The sequence below is a fragment of the Hyposmocoma kahamanoa genome, unplaced genomic scaffold (genome assembly GCF_003589595.1).
Source record: "Hyposmocoma kahamanoa isolate Upper Pololo Valley unplaced genomic scaffold, ASM358959v1 65, whole genome shotgun sequence".
Lineage (NCBI taxonomy): Eukaryota > Metazoa > Arthropoda > Insecta > Lepidoptera > Cosmopterigidae > Hyposmocoma > Hyposmocoma kahamanoa.
In genome coordinates, this window is record NW_020653853.1 from 5286446 (window position 1) to 5294244 (window position 7799).

The 7799-nt window shown below is 34.3% G+C and overlaps 1 protein-coding gene across 1 annotated transcript in view; it reads right to left on the reverse strand.

The window, feature by feature from the left end:
• Positions 1-6019, reverse strand: part of LOC113231499 (sialin) — a 38026-nt gene extending 32007 nt beyond the window's left edge. Inside the window, exon 1 of the mRNA XM_026465824.1 lies at positions 5998-6019. The gene's annotated coding sequence lies outside the window, so the exon portion shown is untranslated. The remainder of the gene's footprint in view (positions 1-5997) is intronic.
• Positions 6020-7799: the final 1780 nt, after the last annotated feature.

The following is a 7799-nucleotide window of genomic DNA, read 5'->3' on the forward strand; positions in this document are numbered from 1 at the left end:
ATTAAATTATTATTATTATTAACACTATTATAACTGCTTTGGATGGGCGTGTCTCTCACCACCAAGCGTACGACTTGTTCGTCTCGTCGTTCGGTATCATAAAAAAAAATAAAGTACCATCATATCATGAAGTTTGGCTACAGCGGTCTTACTGTATATGATAGACCATACATCTAAAGTCATGCTATTTAACTATTCATAATGGCCGTAACTTAACACTCTGATGTCAAACGCCAACCATCACAAACACGTGCGTATAATTTTAAACACCCACATTGGAATGTGTACTTCTTTTTGAAAGTGTTACTTTGGTTGTAATAATAATTTATTGTTCCAAAAACCCTTACAATACGAACAGTATAATCATGCGAATGGTATGTAAGCACTATATATATATATATATATAATATATACATTAGTGATATAACAGACCTCTGCTTTTGCTTCCTCAACTGCGGAAGTTCGGTAAATTGTACTCTATGCCGCATCTGATAAGAGCGATCCAAATTCCAAAGTGTCAAGCTTAATGTGCTCTTGACAGTAGGTACGCCATCACGATCTTTTACCAGAATTCAAGTTATTGTCCTAATTATGCATTTACACTGTAACCTTTTTTCATAATAAGCCATTTGTATACAATTTATTATCTGTAATTTATAGTGTACTTTTAATTAATCTTCTCTACTACTAATCTATTTGTATTATAATATTCTGTACAAAAATTCGATTGAGTTTCTTTTCGCGCGTGTGGGTTCATTTATTTTAAATAGATGTGAATGTTATTTGACACACTCACGAACTTTACATACCTATACAATACAAGGTAGAGTCAAAAAAACTGTTTGTGAAAGAGTTCGTCCAGGGAAGTATTGCTACTTTACCTATTTCTGCCGCCAAGCAGTAAGTGAGCATTACTGCGGTTCCGATTCAAGTTTTAAAGGGTAAGATGCTGGTAAAATTACAGGCACACGGGACATTTCAACTTATATTGCAGGGGACAGACGCAGCGGCCGTACCCATCAGATCTTTGCATTTCAGAGTACAGAGCGGCACTGGACAGGCGTGTTTAAATCCACGTACCAGTATTTAAATCCTCAGACCGTATTTTGCATGATTCCTTTTTTTATTTGAAGAACTGATGCGATTTTTATGAAAAGGTTAAATAAAGAAAGCGTAAAAAGCTGTGAAAAATGTTTTTTTTATCTACACAATTATTATAAACTCTCTACAATGTGTTCAAAAACCGCAAAGTACGACCAGCATAAAGGTAGACTGTTTTGTTAAAACAAATTTCTTATCTGTGAAAATCTTATTATTGCTTCATATTATCATCGAGTTCGACGTTATTATTACACTCAAATTTCGCACATCTCTTAAAAACAAAACAATTTAATTGGACTTCAATTCTAATATCAGTCCAGATGAAGTTTAATTCGAAATGAAATGTCAATAGCAAACAATTTTTATAATTTCCTACCAAACCCATTCAAAACCATTAATATAAAACCATTTTCTAGATGGGTTTGTAATAATGATTTTTCTTATCAAAGTACAAAGATTTTTTTTAATAAACACCTCGTCTGTGTTGTTGATGTAGCGTAGTATCTGAGTAAAATCATATCGATGTAACATGTTGTCGGGGTCGCGTGTGTCGAAGTTCAGTTTTAGAGTCCGATTCTAGTTTGTATGAATTAGATATAAAAACTACGGTTGTTGACATGCGTGAGAAAAGTTTTTATTTCCCGCCATTTCGCCAATCATAACATGCGGTTCCTGAACACATCACAGAGAGCTTATAATAAGTGTGTAGATAAAGCAATATATATAACTGTACATAATTAGGCATTAAAACACTCTTGAGATGTGTGTGCTCGTGTTTTAATGCCTTTCATTATATAACAGTTACATAAACTACTATTATTCAACTATTGTATTCTTGCTGGTCTTCATACTTATATTTTCATATGCTATTCGAAGACATGAAACAATTTTTACACTCGCTTTTAAGTTATTGTCCCATTTAGTACGATTGGAAATAATGTATAATTTGATCGGAAACAAGTTTGTATAAGTATGGGGTTCTTCAATAGGAACATAACAATTTTATATTTCAATTAAAAACAGAATAAATTGAGATATCCAGGTGCAATGCACATGTTACATTTAAGAATAGAATATGTTCATATGACCGCCGCGAGCACGTATGCAGCGTTCAATTATTTTCCAATTTTCGCATAAGCGAGGTGGCCATTCGACCGGGCCATTTACCGAGAGTACACGAATATCGAACTTCCTCTTCAATAGATCGATTAACCAGCTGTATGACCGCTGCAAACGTGCTCGCGGTGGTCGTAAATTTATATGAGCGAAATCGAATTCCAGTCTTAAATGTGGCCGTCACTTGATATTATAAAAAAAATGTAACATGGTGTACTGCACCTGGAATAAATTTCAACCCGATATCTCGATTATTCTGTGTTTTATTGAAATACAAAACAGTTATGTCCTAATAAGAAAATCCTTTACATACATGAATTCATACTCTATTACATAATTTCCCAACGTGGGCACTAGGAAGCGGTAGGGGAAGCAATTGGGGAGCGTTGATGCTGTCCAGGAGGTGTTATCGTATTTGAGAAAAAAAACCTGAATTATCTATGTATATAAACTACACTACAAATATCTTTTTTCTTGTGATTTTTTGTGTTAAGTTAATATAAAAAATACACGTTTTCAATATTATTTTGTGATGGTGGGCGTTGAAATTTTGTCTAAGCGGTGAGCCAAAAAGTTTGGGAACCTATGCTCAATTATGATGTAAAAAATAAGGGAGAACATGTGAAACGTTATTATCATCCATAAATACCCACCACTACGTAAGTCAACTATCATGATCCTTCCTTTATGTTTTCCTTCCTTTTAATGTAAACCGCGAGATATACTTACTGGACTTAAATATAAAACGGAGCATCGCAATGGCGAGCATTTTTCCATACATATTATTTTATTTCTTTTAAAAATTAGGTATGTAGGTACACAAAACTGTATCCAATTTTTTCTTTTAAGTAAATGGACTTGCTCTTAGCCCTGGAACAAAGATAGGGTCTACGATGGTATGAACTCATCCAGTAGATGCCTATAACGGGTTGTATGCGTTGTTCGTGCTCGGAAACATAGTTGCATGCAGGGAATTCCATTCTCCTGTATTGTATGTACAATAAAAGATGACGAAAAGCGCAGAGTACGCCTGATGGAATTAGGGACCAGTTAGAGATTTAAAAAACTATTTCGAACATTATGATATTAGAAAAATGCACAAATCAAGAGCACATTATACTTAACTCTTTGGATTGGACGGTTTAAAATATTAACAAAGAACATACAATCTAATCGTGCCGCTAGCATATAAGAAACTTTCGATTTGTGTTCCTAGCTCAACGGGAAAATATGACAAATTTTAAAACAATTGTATGTGAACTTGCATAATACAAGCACGTGTATCGCCACATTCACAGGCCACATTGGTAGGCAGCCTGTGACCTCTGCCGCGTTTCAAGGACATTCCTTGCGGATTGTTGAGTACCTAATTCTATTTACGTAGGAACGTTGAATGGCAGTCAATATGTCGTTGAAAAATTACATTTGCGTCCCGATATAGTCTACCCGGTGCAACAACTCGAATCATTTATAGGTAGTCTAAACACGGTAAAAATAAAATCATGACACTCGAATTTTGAAAATCTTTCATTCAAATCTTTAAAATTCTACGTTCAAAATAACAAAAAATTATACATATTTTCTGTATTCGTCAGGAAATAATTATAGGTACATATCTTGTATGTATATGTGGCGTAACCCCGAATGATCTCGCAAGAATTTTAAGGAGTGACTCTATCAATACGAACAGCTTATATACTATATTATTGTTATATATTATGGGATACTTCTCAACTTACGAAAAAAATCAATAGCAAAATTGAAGTCACTTTATTTGATATGCAATACAATAAAAAAGAAAATACTACATAATTAATAATACTAATATACAATTACAAACATATTATTATTATTTTATTATTATTTGCATAGGGCAAAATGCATTATAATTTAAAACGAAACAACTATGTACACGAAATGCACTTGTCGGCTTCGTGTGGCGCAATTAGGTGTCAGGTTACCTGCCGCGGAATCGCCAATGTATGACACCCTTCAGACTAAACTCCTCCTTCATGAAGGTCGACAGATGTTCCGTCGACACTCTCACCACAAACGAATTAAAATTCACATTGTGGCGGGACTCCAACCGCTCGACACTCAAATGGATATATGTCTGTGACTCGGCTATCAGGGACTATATAGTGCATTGCTCTCGTAGTATTCTGCCCTTTGCCCGCAATGTTTAAAAACGTATTAAAAATTATCAAACACTTTATCTAATGTTATGAACACTAACGAACGGCACAGCTGTATTTTTTTCGGCAATTGCAGATTGCTTTCCTTGACCGTCAAGAGCACGTCAAGTAATTAAGGTTTAACATCCATCATCCCTACGCCGAGCAGCCGCCCGCTTGCGGTAACAACGCAACGGTCCAAAGTGTCAAGCTTGACTTGCTCTTGACTGTTCAAGTTGTTAGTGTTGATGGATGTAACGATAACTACAATGAACACTACGCCAACTTTATGTTTTAGTCATGTTCTGTTATTTTTGTAAACAGCCATATTTATTTCCTAATAAGTATTACTTAAGCTTGCCGAACTTCGTGGAAAAAAATAAAGAAACAAAAAACAAAATTCAAAAAAATACACAAAAACACGAATTTTGTGAAAAAAGAAAAGAAACAAAATAAAATCAAAACAGGTCCTAAAATTAAGTCGGCGTAGTGTTCATTGGAGGTACCGCAAACAATTTCTAAGAATCTCGCAATTCTTTCGGAATCACACAATACTTTTATTCCTTTCAGGTGTTTATCAATGTTTCGTGTACGACGCGATGGATAGACTGTCGGTGAAGTACTTTTTTTATGACCTAGCAAGTGGCGGAACGAACAAGTCGTGCACCCAGTGGTAAGCGACACGCCTGTCCGTAGCAGTAGCAGTGCCACTCAGAACTTTAAATCGCAAAGCTCTGAGGCACTACCACTGCGCTCGTCACCTTGCTGACACGTAAGTTGACAAGCCTCATGTACCTGTAATTTCACCAGCACCCCTTAAAAATGGACGCAACAATGCTCACACTACCGCTTGGTACGTAATATGTAAGGTCTACTGGCTACTACAAGTTAACTATACAAAGAAAACCAAAGATAACTAATTATACATTCCGAGCCTACAGGTTCAAGGAGGACAACAATCTCAAAATATAATATTTGTACCGTGTTACTTTTAAATAAACATTTGTATAAAAGTCGTCGTCGTCGGACGTTGAGAAACACAAATTACCGATCCGACCGGATCGAAGGAATTTTTTCTGAGTGTTCGATCTTTGTATTAATAATTATAACAAACTAGTGGAGTAATTTCACAAAAAATAATTGAATATCAATTCAATAAAAATTTAATTAACACAAATTAACTTCAGAAAATTAAATTTCGAAAAAGGTATAGGTTGTATCACGCTTTACGCATTTAGTATGGAGGAATTTTAACAAAATAACACTATAAGGTAACTATATATAGACGCTATACTACCAATCCAAATTAAACTGAACCTAAAACCAAAAATAGTATCAACTTTACGGCTACAGTGTTTGGGACAAGGTCATTGAACCGGCTAAAAACATTTGCTATACAGATATGTATAAAATAAACTGAATACTATAAGTACTGTATTATCTATTTTAGTAATCGCAGTTTTCTTTTTTAATTTAATTCTAAGACTTGGGTATGTCGGTGGTACCTTCAAAATAAAATGTATACCTATAACGACTCTAGAGTTATAGGTACGTAGTAAAAGTGTCATAACTTTTAAAATTATTATTATTATTTTCGTAAACTTACTTTCCAGAAAGTTTCCTTTTGCAGGCACATCCATTTTCACACAAGAATTCTACAGTTTACAACTTAAAACTGTTTACAATTTTATATTAAATTTCATAAAATTTTAAGGAAACACCAAAGGTGCGCGTCCTCTATGAATATGAAGTCACTTCGATATTTAAAAAATCCTTTAATATGGTACGCAACACTCCCGTAACATGGTGTAATACGCTCTGAGTTTGCTTATGCTTTTTTACAATGTGAATGTCAAGTTGTGTCGGCACTACGTGCGACTGCTTATGTGCCGCTTTTGTGTGTCGACTTTACCAATTCGTCTGAATGAGCTTTCGCGCTCTCAAGGTGACCTTCAAAGGAAACGGGATCAATGAATTTATTCGAGGAAATCGTCTACCGCTTTTCCCCTAATTTAGGCAATACGTAGGGTTAGGTTAGTAAGTTTAGTGTAATCAAATTAGACTGAAAATCATAATTAAACCTCTTATTGTACTGCACAGAACAAAAACATTTCGGAAAAGTAGTCCTTCCGCTCAAAATGTTCCTATTTTACGAAGTTTTACTTTGCAATAAGCGCCATCTAATGGCAGGTATGAGTTTTAATACTACGGTACGTTGTCACCAGATGTCACTATTATGTAGTAACACGTAGTAACCAATACTAACTTTTAAGTTTAAAATAATGTAAAAAGTAATTTTGTTTTTGCATTATTTAATTTTGATGAATAAAAAATTACAAATACATTTTGACTTCTTTTTCTCCTTTATTGTAATAATAAATTACAAAAAAGGAGAACTTTTACTGTTTATGGCGGTGCCCTTTATTTCGTCCGCATTAGTTGTATAGATACTTAGTATTTTTTTTAATTATTAGGGGCTTCTGCAGGTTCTTTCTGGTATGAGAAAATATACAGCTACTGAATTTCCAGAACTATTCCGAGAAATGGGATGACACTTGAACAGTGTTGCCAGACTTTTGCGAAGTTAATTCGCCAATTTATGTGTGTTAAGTAGACGATATTCGCCCAAGCCATAAAATCTCTAAAAATAGAAGAAAAGAATTCTATAACTCTGCTTACTGACGGAAATTTAACTCTCTTATTTTCCCCAATGCCCAACACGTAGAAATACTCAAACCCCCAAATGAGTTGTTTTAAAACTCCATGCCTCACAAAATCCCCAGTCAAGTTTGTAATTCCCCAGACATTTTATTAAGTAGCCTAAAATCGCCTTTTCCTATTTCAAACATAACCTAAATATTGCCGAGTCGCTGATCACTTTTTTAGTCGTCGCACGACGAGACGTCTCAAAGTAGCATAAATGGCGAAAAACCACCTAATCTGGCAACACAGTCAATATGTCACAATTTGTCACTTGTAATATTTTTAGTGATGCACCATATAGGTTCTACAAGTCGATTCAATGCTCTTCAAAGAACCGATTTTATTTGTGTTGGACTTTAACGTATTAAATAAACTATAAAATTAAATGGAGACTATTAATGTCGATTTATTGCGATAACTAAGAAGAACAGACTATAACAATCGAGAAGATAATTAATTACACAAACGGCTTATTCGTAAAATAAATTTTGTTACACCTAATAAGTAAGTAGACAATATCGAAATTTCTAAAATCGATATTCAATGAAAATGAAACGAATCATTTTTTGCTTTGACTTGACCGAGAAAGAAAAGAAAATTAATCCAGTTTGTGTCAAAATATAGCACTCTATCATTTTTGAGATTATGAACGGAATTTAAAGAAAATACAGTAAAACGTGAAAATGTTTACAAAGGTCGAGCCCT